The 12,538-nt window shown below is 37.4% G+C and overlaps 1 long non-coding RNA gene across 1 annotated transcript in view; it reads right to left on the reverse strand.

The window, feature by feature from the left end:
* Positions 1–674: 674 nt before the first annotated feature.
* Positions 675–12,538, reverse strand: part of LOC140712875 (uncharacterized) — a 257,604-nt gene continuing 245,740 nt past the window's right edge. The window contains exon 3 of the long non-coding RNA XR_012094686.1: positions 675–1,405. This is a non-coding gene — a long non-coding RNA (uncharacterized lncRNA). The remainder of the gene's footprint in view (positions 1,406–12,538) is intronic.

The following is a 12,538-nucleotide window of genomic DNA, read 5'->3' on the forward strand; positions in this document are numbered from 1 at the left end:
GCAGGTGGCACATCCACAAGATTAAGCTCTGTTAAGGCACCATTGGGTAAGAGGGGCTGCTTACCTACTTACAGGCACCCACTCTGGATCCCTGAAGTTCAGCTGAAATAGGCTTTGAGAGTCTCTTCTAGAGATATCAATATAAAGTATCAGGAGGAGCTTTATTTCAGAATCTCATGAATACAAAAGAAATTGTTTAGAACGACATGAATACACATTACAAACAGGCTAGAACATTATTACATATACATAAAAATGACAAATTCAGCCAGGCGCGGTGGCTCACGCCTGTAATCCCAGCACTTTGGGAGGCCAAGTTGGGCAGATCACGAGATCAGGAGACTGAGATCATCCTGGCCAACATGGTGAAACCCCATCTCTACTAAAAATACAAAAATTAGCTGGGTGTGGTGGTACGTGCCTGTAATCCCAGCTACTCAGGAGGCTGAGGCAGGAGAATCACTTGAACCAGGGATTCAGAGGTTGCAGTGAACTGAGATCGTGCCACAGCACTCCAGCCTGGTGACAGAGCCAGGTTCCATCTCAAAAAAAAAAAAAAAAAAAAAAAAGTTAAAGTCTATGCACATGAGGTTCTAAAAAACCTCAAGAAATAAACTACCAATTTTTCCTCACTTAGAAACTGATGACAATGCTTAACTAAAGGGGTAAAAAAAAGAGACTCTGTTCTCATTGATTATGGATTTGTTTTTTCTTTTTCTTTTTTTTTTTTTTTTCAGAGTCTCAAAGACTGGTGTCTCCAGGCTGAAATGCAGTGGTGCGATCTTGGCTCACTGCAACCTCTGCCTCTTGGGTTCAAGTCATTCTCCTGCCTCAGCCTCCTGAGTAGCTGGGATTACAGGCATGCGCCACCATACTTAGTTAATTTTTTATGTTTTTATTAGAGACGAGGGTTCACCATGTCGGCCAGGCTGGTTTCGAACTCCTGGCCTCAAGTGATCCGCCTGCCTAGACCTCCCAAAGTGCTGGGATTATAGGCGTGAGTCACCACAGCTGGCCTTTTATGGTATGGATTCTTTATTGAGATTCTCCTGGTTGTGTATGTGTGTTTCTCATAACCTGTGCTGAGGTTGGTAGTTTCTTAGTTTCTTTGCATTATTCCTTAATACTTTTTGTAGATGGTTTTCAGTCTCTGTTGATGTGTTGGTAGAAAGTTCATTCTAAGTAGCATTTATCCATTGATAGGGAATTCAATGCCCTCCAACAGGCTCCCCAAGATGCCTGTAGTCATAATGTTCTACTCCCAGACTCCTATGTCTATTCCCCTCTCTTTGCTCTCTATTGTACAGTGTGGTAGGGAGACATATTTACTCACCTAGTTGGAGGCCAAGTTGAAGACAAAGCCTCATCATTCAGGACCTTCAAAATGCCATTATTCAACATAGCCCTGAAGTTGCAAACAAAAGCAAAACCAAACATCTTTATGACTAATATTATCATACCTTTTATCATTTTCTTTATTGCCTTAATATCAATATGCCTAGGGGATCTTGACTTTCATCTGGGTAATGAAATATAAAACCTGTTGCATGTGTAAGAAAGTGATGAAGTAGAGGGAGGAATGGAGAGATAACTTCAGGAAGTGAAGGAGAACAAACTATGAGTTGAATGTCATATCGGTTTTGCATTAGGATTGTGGCTGTTTCCTTTTCTTTTCTTTTCTTTTCTTTTCTTTTCTTTTCTTTCTTTTCTTTTCTTTTCTTTTCGTGTGTGTGTGTGTGTGTGTGTGTGTGTGTATGTATGTATGTGTGTTGAGAGGGAGTCTTGCTCTGTCGCCAAGGCCTGTCACGCCATCTGGCTTACTGCAACTTCCATCACCTGGGTTGGATTCTCCTGCCTCAGCCTCCTGAGTAGCTGGGATTATAGGCACCCAAATTGTGGCTGTTTTCCCGTTTCCTTCCATCTGAGGAAACAGATACGTGTGATGTACTTTGATGCAGGGAATTATTTTTATTTACTTCTATCCCATTCCAATGATTCAACATTTTTCACAATCATCAGGAGTTATTTGGAATGTGAGAAAAAAGAATAATTTCACACTTGAAATTCTGTGGAATAAGAGGGATGGATTAGGTAAGGAAGAGACCCAAATACATTCACCACATAGCTTTCAGACTGGGCTGTTATATTTCAAAGTATACACAGGTGTGCTAGTATACGTTATAAATGATGAAGGGTTGTCTCAATGCAAAGTAGCTCTTTTGATGTAAGAAGAAGTTGGATCTTGGCATACCCTTTGGCATTTGGATACATTAGCAGTGGACAATGAAACTTAGAAATATAGGCAAGGAGCAAAATGAGTCTTCTGCTTGTCAATGTGCAATACAAGCCTATTTTACATTTGATTTGGATCAGTGCCTCTAATTTACATGTTAGTCAGGCTCAGGATGGTTTGCCCAGCAGCATTTCCATGACATCACACCTGAGAAAATGCACTTGATGAACTGTTATCTGTGTACATGATGATGATCCTTGTGTGCAGAGGTAAGAAAATTAGTTTTATGCTGTTTGTGGAGTGGTGAGGACAAGACAGTCCTGAAATGCAGTGAACTCATCTGTACCACTATTGTTTCATTCTTCCCACAGGTGGGAGGCCAAAATGTCTTGGGAAAGGGTGGGTTCCTAATCCCATCTTAGTTTACAATATTCCACAGAGCAGTGATGGGTCCTACAGAGTTTGTTGGTCGGGCTGAAACTGGAGTTTTCCATCTGTTTGGGTATAGCATTAGCCGTAGCAGGATTCCTTCTTTTTATGCAACTCTTGGGTATGAATGGAGCAAGAATCTGCCTCAGTGCCAGGTGGTGTGGACAGGCCATTGGAGGGGAGAAACAGAGTTGTCTTCAGAGTTGAATTTTGACTCCTCTGCCTCCCAGCTATGTGAAGAACAGGTCACTTAAATTCCCATAACTTTAGTCTTCTTGTCTCCCAAACACCAATAATAACGCTCACTTTATAAGACTGTTTTGAGGATTTTTATGAGATAAAATCAGCATAGAGGGTGTTTAGGAATTGCAAATTTCCTTCCAAATACTATACTCAAATAATGTTTATTCACTCCAATAGCACACAACTATATATGTGTGTGTATATATGAGGGTACTACATATACATATATGTACATTGATATATATGTATGCATTTGGTGTTTTCCCTTAGAATATATGTTTGTGTGTGTGTATATATATATACACACACACTCACAAGACACTAGTGCGTTGTCAACAAAGAAGGGGAAGGAGAAGGAAATTTGCCATTCCTAAACACAATTCCTAAACACATATATACACACACTTATATATAGTTGTGTGCTACTCAAGTGAATAAACATTATTTGAGTATAGTATCTGGTGCCATCCCTTGGATCTAATTTTTTGCTTACCAAAAGCAGACAGTTTTTATCCAGTCTGGCTGCAGGATTAAATATCACATATTTTAAAATAAGAAAACAATTAAGGAACAGCCATTATTCTAATTATTATAATAAAACTTTTATTTTAAAGCAGTTAGTGAAATTTTAAGCATATAAATGTCTTACACACAATAAAAATAGGTTAGGCTTGCTACCAATAATTTCAACCTGAAAACCAAACATTTCACTTAGCCCTCATTGTACAGTATGTTCATTTAGTGAGGCTGCTTGGAAGTTATTTTTAAACTCAGCCATTTAAATCATCATGTCTAGCATACTGTCTAGAAGATGCAATGTTTCATTATCAAACAGAAACATTATGTACTGTGGCATATGAGTCATTAAAGGAACAGCAGATATGTTGTCACTTCCAAATAATAAGGCTTGTTACCATTATTGATTATATGTCTTTATAGAACCTCTTATCTGAGAATCTCAAATAACATTATAATTGAACTATATAAAATTCCAATAATGCAGGGATTCTAAAGGATTTTTGTATTCACAGTTCATGCTTTTATTTACTTAACAAAAATGTACTGAGCATCTACTACGTGCTAGATAGAATCCTTAGCCCTGGGAACTCAAATAAAGAAGACCAAGACAAAGCCTTATGCAAATCAACTAGTATTTACACAAATCTAATTAGACACTCTTTTACTGTCTGGTTTACTTTAACCTCCGGAGTAATCTCTGTACACTAAAAACCCTCCCTCTCTTGTAGAATTAAAAATAGAAGCTGTTGGGATGCAGATTTCAAAATAAAAAAGCAAAGATGATTTCTGAAAACCATGTCATTTGGAAGAAACCAAGAGACCATTCAAAATCTTGCTATATTCTGCTTAAATATATTTTTGGTTTAAGGTAATAATGGGAGAAAGTTGGAGAAAATCCAAATTGGATTTTCGCGGAGGGGTTCTCCTAAAAGCTGTCAAGAATATTATGCTAAAAAAAAACAAAGACCAACATGAGGTTTATATTTGGACTAGTGATTTAAACCATATATGTTGTCGTTTATTTCAGCTCAGAGGAAAGGGAACACAGTCGAAAGACTATTAAAACATGTAATCTTTTTTTCTGATAAATATATAAGTAATTAGGTTTCTACTGCCAGACAGAGAGAGAAACTCTTTAAAAGTTTTTACTCCCATAAAGCTCTGAGACCCCAAAGTACTAGAAACACATGTACATACATACATACATACATACATACATACATACATACATACACATCAGGGGGTATGCATGTAATTGTGTGTGTATAGGTATTGTGTGTGTGTTTGTGTGTGTGTGTGTGTACTTCCTCAAGACTTTTGGACTTTTATCATTAATTCACAGCACTGTGAAAAGGTTGCTCTCTATGACTCAGTAGGCCTAAATTAAATTAAGAAAATGTTGAAACAATGATCAATAAATAAAAACCTATTTTTAACAGATTTTGTATTGTTTAACATTTCTATTTTTAAAACGTTTCTCTGAAATGTCTATAACATTTCAAAATGGTAATTTATTTTAAATTAATATATCTTGTTCATAGATACTGTATTATAGGTCTAATCAGCAATAATGAAAAGATGAAAAACGAATAGAAAACTATACTATCTAATGTGTCTTCATCACTAATCACACCTTCAGAATACCTAGCAATAAATATCCCGAGAACAAAGTTGAGATTCTTGTTTTTAATGGACGCTTCATCAAAATTTAGTTCTAGTACTAGGGAGAAAATGAACATTCTTATAGTCATCTTGATGAATAGAAGCATTTTATATATTCACTTGGGAAACATCTATTGAAGGCCCATATTATGCAGGCCCTGTTCCAAGGGATGGAAGTATCACAGCAACTAAGACATGACACACTGCCCTTTTGGGTACACTGTCCAGGAAGACACTCAAAAGCACAATATGATCAAAACCAACGGAGCATTTACAGCTCCATGAAACTTTGTACCAACTCTTACCTATCCGTTTAGCGAATGCCAGAACATTCTCTCCCTGGAGTGTCTGTCCCCTTGTTTTCTGAACCAGCATTAATCCTGCTTTCAATCTCAGTTTAAACAATACTTTTTTTTTTTTTTTTTTTTTTTTTTTTTTTTTTTTTTTTGGGACGGAGTCTCGCTCTGTCGCCCAGGCTGGAGTGCAGTGGCGCGCTCTTGGCTCACTGCAAACTCTGCCTCCCAGGTTCACGCCATTCTCCTGCCTCAGCCTCCCGAGTAGCTGGGACTACAGGCGCCCGCCACCATGCCCGGCTAATTTTTTTTCTCATATATATATATATATTTTTTTATTTTAGTAGAAATGGGGCTTCTCCGTGTTAGCCAAGATGAACAATACTTTTCTTAAGACACTTTCTGTAACCCTGCAGCCAATTCTAGGTCTACCCGTTTGGTCTCCATAGCCCCCGTACTTTCTGTTTTTTTTTAAATCACAGTGCCTTAGAATGGTTTTTTTTTGGTTTTGTTTTGTTTTGTTTTTTTCTGTTTGTGCAGAAATACCACAAAGGCAGAGTCTGTGTGTCGTCCATTTCATGCTGTACCCGACATCGACAGCAGAAGATTCCCATAGCTGTAGGCCCTGGGAGGAGAGCATTAGAAGACATCTGCGCAATTGGGAACTTCCTGTTTCCTATGAACTTACTCATTTTTATTGGATTCCGGACTTCGCCCAGAGCCTGCTCAGCTCCCTATCTACTCATCTCTTCTTATCTAGAAACCGGTCCCAAACTGCTAGCCTGTGGAGTGCACACGAATTCGTTCTCTTGACCTCAGAGGGGCACTTGGAGTCTAAACGAATCTTCTCAATTTGGAACGCAGACTCTATTTCGAATGGTTGGCCTCCCAGTTACTCCCCCACGTGTGTATCACACTATCCCCCAGAGTCCTATGTTGAATTTTAGTTGAAGGCTTTCTGGTCAGAATTGATGGTTTTGTCAAGTTACAGCGCTGACAGCAGGCCTGGCAAGCACAGATCTACAAAGAGACACCCCACATCAAAGGCTTTGTGTTTGGAATTTTTGTTTCTTTTAATATTTAGGTTTAAATATTGATGAAATTTGTATCTGTACAAATTAGATGAGAAAACAAGGAGAGAAAAGGGCTTCCTAGATCCCATGAGAAAAATCAAGTAAGAGAGTGTGTTTCCTTCCACAACAGGACACATTTTGCATTTCTGCCTTCATAAATATTAAAATTTGAAGTCTAGCAGCAGTTATTTCTGAACAAAAATAACCAGATTTTTATAATAGGGTAAAAAGACTATATTGGCAATGCAACCAGATTTCTTGGTCTACTGGAAAAATACCAAAAATATGATAATTTCACCAAAATGAAAAAACCAGGACAATGCTTTTAGGAAGTACACACACTAGCTCTCTAACACTATGTTTGTACACAAAGATATAGTAAACATGATTTATAATATAAGTTCCTTTTACTTGCTATTGATAATTTTTTCAAAGTATCTATGAAATGCACATTTCAAGGTATATATTATAATTCCTGTTCTCAAAGGGTTCAAGGGGTTCTTCCCTGAAGAAGGGACTTTCCTACCCAGTCTTCCCTTACAGCTAGGTTTGGGCCAATGTTGTGCAAAGAACAAAATTAATTAATGCGGAAAGTTAGACCACAGCTTAAATTATTTCTTCTTCGAGTCCTTGAGAGTTACATGAGATTAAAGAAATAATTTGATATCTGAAATAAGTTAATTTTCTGACTCTTACAGTTATTTAAAATAAGTTATCTTGTTACCTTTCTTTGAATCAGTTAGATAGTAAATATTTAAGAAGAAACATGATATAATTGTCTTCAAATATCTAAGGAAAACACAACCAGCTGTTTTTATCTCAACTCCATAGAAAACAAATAAGAGAATGCATACTTACCCTGAGATAAGACAGTGAAAAAGAAAAGATCTCAGTAGTGATTGAAATACTAGGAACAAGCACTTTGGGAAGCCAAGGCGGGCAGATCATGAGGTCAGGAGATCAAGACCACGGTGAAACCCTCTCTCTACTAAAAACACAAAAAATTGACTGAGCATGGTGGAGGGCACCTGCAGTCCCAGCTAATTGGAGAGGCTGAGGCAGGAGAATGGCGTCAACCCAGGAAGCAGAGCTTGCAGTGCGCCGAGACATCGCCACTGTACTCCAGCCTGGGTGACACAGCGAGACTCCGTCTCAAAAAAAAAAATAATGATAGGAACAGTAAGCTAGAAATCATTGTTGTTGTTTTTATTATCATTATATACTTTTTTCAGATCACAAATGTTGCATAGTTTTATAAAATTACACGTTGTGGAACTAATACCATGAAAAGTGAATGTAACTCCAAAAGATAACTATTCTCAAAGCCTGGGTAGTTCTGCAACTTAATTTTATATATATTAATTATCTTAAATGTCTTTTTATACTGATAATATTTCTTTTTTCTCCATTTTCATTTCTCAATTTTTCCTTTTTTTAATTGCTGTATATTAGTAGTCCATTATAATAGTGTTCTTATATTTTTTAAAACATTTTCCTAGTGATTTTTTTTATTATTTCCATTTATGTTAATACAAGCAATACTGCAATGGATATTTTTGTATGCATTTATATGTATAAATTCTGGGAGTATTTCTGTAGGAAAAAGTTTCTTAAATGCTTGATCTCTTTAAAAATTATCAGTTACTCTACTACTGCTTTCTGAAATTATATGTCCATTTCCACACACCCTTGCAAGTATGGTATTGTCAATTTTTATAAAGATTCTACTAATTATAAGAATGAAATATCTTGTTTTTGGCTTCATTTTTATTTCTTTGCTTATTAGAGATGTTGAGTAATTTGCAAATAATTTTTTGTTTTTACCAAAAACACTTATCCTTTTTCTGTCTTTTCTCTCTCTTTTCTCTCTCTCTCTCTCTTTTTTTTTTTTTTTTTTTTTTTTGGTTTGTTCATGTTTTCTCCCATTGATTTATAGAAGTCCTTTACATAGCTAGTCAAAACCCTCTACCATTAAATGTTTTGTAATGTTTTCTAACAGTATCACATGTATTTTAACTTCAACCAATTATGTTACTTAAAGTTTGCTTGCTCAAAGTCAATGGAACACCAAAGCATGTATTCAGACTTCTTTTTTTCTTTTTGGCTACTAACAGACATATTCATATTATTTTAAGTCTGAGGGTGGAATTAATATATTTTCAGGCATGAATTCTATCCAAAAAAATTTTACCTCAGCCGGGTACAGTGGCTCACACCTGCAATCCCAGCACTTTGGGAGGACAAGGTGGGGGGATTTCGAGGTCGGGAGATCAAGACCATCCTGGCCAACATGGTGAAATCCTGTCTCTACTAACAATACAAAAATTAGCTGGGCATGGTGCCACGTGCCTGTAGTCCCAGCTACTCAGGAGGCTGAGGCAGGAGAATCACTTGAACCCTAGAGGCAGAGGCTGCAGTGAGCTGAGATTGTGCCAATGCACTCCAGTCTAGGTGACAGAGCAAGATTCTGTCTCAAAAAAGAAAAGAAAAATAAGAAAAAAATGTACCTCTAAGTCCCCTACTTTTAGGAAGCTACCAGAAAATATTCTCCAAATATTGCAATAGGAAATCTTCCCTGACCCCTTTGCTGGCCTTGCAACAGGAGTACCTTGCTTATTCATCCTGCAGCTCTCAACCCCTTGCAGGAGGGGAAGCATGCAGATGAGCAGATGCAGGAGCCAGGATGAGTGTATCTGGGTGCCAGCAGGAGCAAAATTCTGTGCAGGCCCCACATTAGTGTCTAGTAGGGGAGTACCCACAGCCCCCAAAGCCCCAGAGGGTGTGTGTTACAGGGCGCTCTTTTAGCTTTGCTGTCCATGGATGGCTTAAGTGTTAAGCAACTCAGTGGGCCCTCTGCTTTTTTGCATGAGGTGGTTATTTTCCACCAGCAAGGGCAAAGGCGAAGGGTCAGTGTGACAGCCTTTAACATCTGCACTTGTGGCACCTGAGCTCTTGTTCAGTGTCCAGGAAAATTCAGGTCTCAAAAAAGAATTGAAGAATGGTGAATGCAGAGGATTTTATTGGTGATGGAAGTGGCTCTCAGTGGCAAGGGGAGCTGGAAAGGGGATGCAGTGGGAAGGTATTCTTCCCTTGAAGTGTTGCCATCAAGCCATCCCTCTGAAGTCAAATTGCTTCTTTCTGATATACAGTTGCTTCTTCTCTTCACCCCTTCTCTGCTCTCTGCCAGTGAAGCCTGTTTTTATGGGTACAGGATTGGAGAGGGTGACGCAGAGTGGGCCATGGGTGGTTTTGAAAAAGGCAACATTCAAGTGGGAAAACAGGAATGCATGTTCTCACTTTGGGTCACACTTCCAGGCTTGAGAGTGGGGCTTCAACAGGGACCCTGCCCTTTTCTGCCTAGAATTCCCCTGCCTCCTGTCCCTATGAACTTGAATAAGTAAACAAATAAAAAAATAATATGTGGAATCCAAACCAAAATGCCAAAATGAGTTCAGCATGGAGAGGTGTGATGAGCACTCCTAAGATGATGAGTGTGTGGGAAAACCAACTCAAACTGTTTTTTCCTTGGCTCTCACACTACAACAATCAATGCATTTTTTGCCTGTGATACATTTTTCCACCAAAAAAGTCAACTAGTAAGTAAACTTCATAAGTTCGTTGCTGATAAAATAAACAAACAATCAATAGTTTTTCCTGTCTTTCAGCAATGACCACTTTGAAATTAGAATAGAGTAAGATTTCTCTATGGAGCAAGGTGGAGCAATGAACTGTGAGAATGAACTGTGAGAAACAAAGGGCACATTGCAATTGAGATTCAAAAAGAAGATTTAAATAGATGAAGAAAAATATTATCTGCCTTCAGAGGAATAAGGTACCTTATGAAGATGTTAGTTTTATGCAAATAACTCATTAACTTTAATAAAATTCTAACAAAATTTCTGAGGAACTTATATACCAAATAAAATTATAATTAAAGGAATATGATATTGTATGAGGAAATTTTCCAAATACAATATGAAGTGAGGAAAGTAAGTTGGAAAATTACATGCTTATGTCTTTCCATTTTATAAATTAACATCTAGGGGCAATCATTATAAAATACCTGGAAAAAATACTCCCAAAGTGACTGGTGCAGTGGCTCATGTCTGTAATACCAGCACTTTGGGAGGCCGAGGTGGGCAGATGAGGCCAGGAGTTCGGGACCAGCCTGGGCGACACAGCAAGACTCTGTCTCTACTAAAAATACAAAAATTAGCTGGATGTGATGGTGCGCACCTATAATCCCAGTTGCTTGGGAGGCTGAGGTGGAAGAATCACTTTAACTCATGAGGCAGAGGTTGCAGTGAGCCAAGACTGAGCTACTGCACTCCAGCTTGGATGACAGAGTGAGACTCTGTCCTGGAAAAAAAAAAAAAAAAAAAAAACTCCCAAATTATGGGATAGTAAGGACTGGGATTCCCAGTACAAATTTTCTGTATTTTTTTCAGTTTTATACAATGAGAATATATTACTTTCTGTATTTTTTAAAAAGATATGCAACAGAAGTAAATCTAGTAATTTTATCAGTGTGAAATAGGCACACTGTTGATGATGACATTGACATTGTTTTCTGTCAGTCACACTTGGGCCCAGCAAAAACATCATTATCCACACTGTTTTTTGTGCAATGGATAATATATTTAATAATTAACTCTCCACAGCATGTGGAAATTATGCTTCAATACTAAGTTTTATTTCACATAATAGATTTCAGTAATGTGTTTCAGCACCCACTATAATTAGTTGATGGGGTTATATTCATAAAGACATGGTCCAACGTAGAATTGTGTTCCCTTTAAGATCTTTTCCATTTGAATGTATCCACTCTGCTGTGCCTGGATCAATCACACACTCATATACACGCACACAGACATATACACAGACACCTTTTTATTCAGATTATCATAATTTGTAGCTTTCGGAGAGTGCTTTTCATTTTAATTTTTATTTCTAACTTGTAGTAGAAAAATGTCAAAAGACTGAAAGTCAGGTAAGGTTTAGAAATATTGGCAGTCAGGTGAGGTTTAGAAATTTAAGAAATTAAATGAAAAGAAATGCACTTTTATATATTCTGATATATCTTTTGTTTGTATAGATATATTATGATATTCTTATAGAGAATCTATCAAAACCTTTTCACAATACAAAAAATGATGCTATTACTATCACTTGGGTTTCAATGAGTGCTTTATTTCATAATGCTAGGCATTAAGGTTGACAGTCTTTTGATAGAAAAAGGTGGAAAAATCCGTGTTGGTCATTTATACAAAAGCTTCCTTTATATGTTGACATAATAAAATATTGATATTTGGAAGCCAAGTAAACATCTTAAGATATTTTAATAAAGTTTGTTTCTCTATTAGTTCTCAATCTCCATGCTACACTTTCATATATAGTGTTATAGGAATTTTACAATAGTTTAGTGAGTTTGATGTTATTATTGCAATATTACAGAAAAAGAAATTTTAACACAAAGATAATTACACAAAGTAATTTGTCAAGCAACAAAGAAAATAGTAGAAGGATCTAGCCTCAATGCTTGCTCATTATAATGCACAGTACTTTTGTTTTCCATCATATATCATATTTGTATCTGTGATATTTCCTCTGAATTTTTCAATATTTCTTCCGAAGTTATCAGAGTGTTAGTTATCTCGACATTTCCAGGCATTTACATTCAACAAACAAGAATGTCACATAATTTATATCCCTGGGAAGGGAAAGTTTATTTTTCTCCTATGCAAGTGAAACCTGGGGATTGTCTTTGTGGCATCCTAGGGCTCTTAAAATAAGATAGTCACAGCCAAGCTCTTTGCCCTGCTTGCAATGCCCTGTATGACAAGGCCCCGAGCTAGCTTTTTCAACCTTCATTTGTGTTGCCTGCCTGCTCCTCACCCTCCACTCTTCAGCCACGTGGTCTTCTGCTGATGCTCAGAATACCACAAGCTCTTAGCTGCCTCAGGAATATCTTACTTGGTGTTCCTTGGATATGGTTTGGTTTTGTTTCTCCACCCAAATTTCATCTCGAATTGTACTCCCATAATTCCCATGTGTTGTGGGAGGGACCGGTGGGAGAAAATTGAATC

This window comes from Chlorocebus sabaeus, chromosome 11, assembly GCF_047675955.1.
Source record: "Chlorocebus sabaeus isolate Y175 chromosome 11, mChlSab1.0.hap1, whole genome shotgun sequence".
Lineage (NCBI taxonomy): Eukaryota > Metazoa > Chordata > Mammalia > Primates > Cercopithecidae > Chlorocebus > Chlorocebus sabaeus.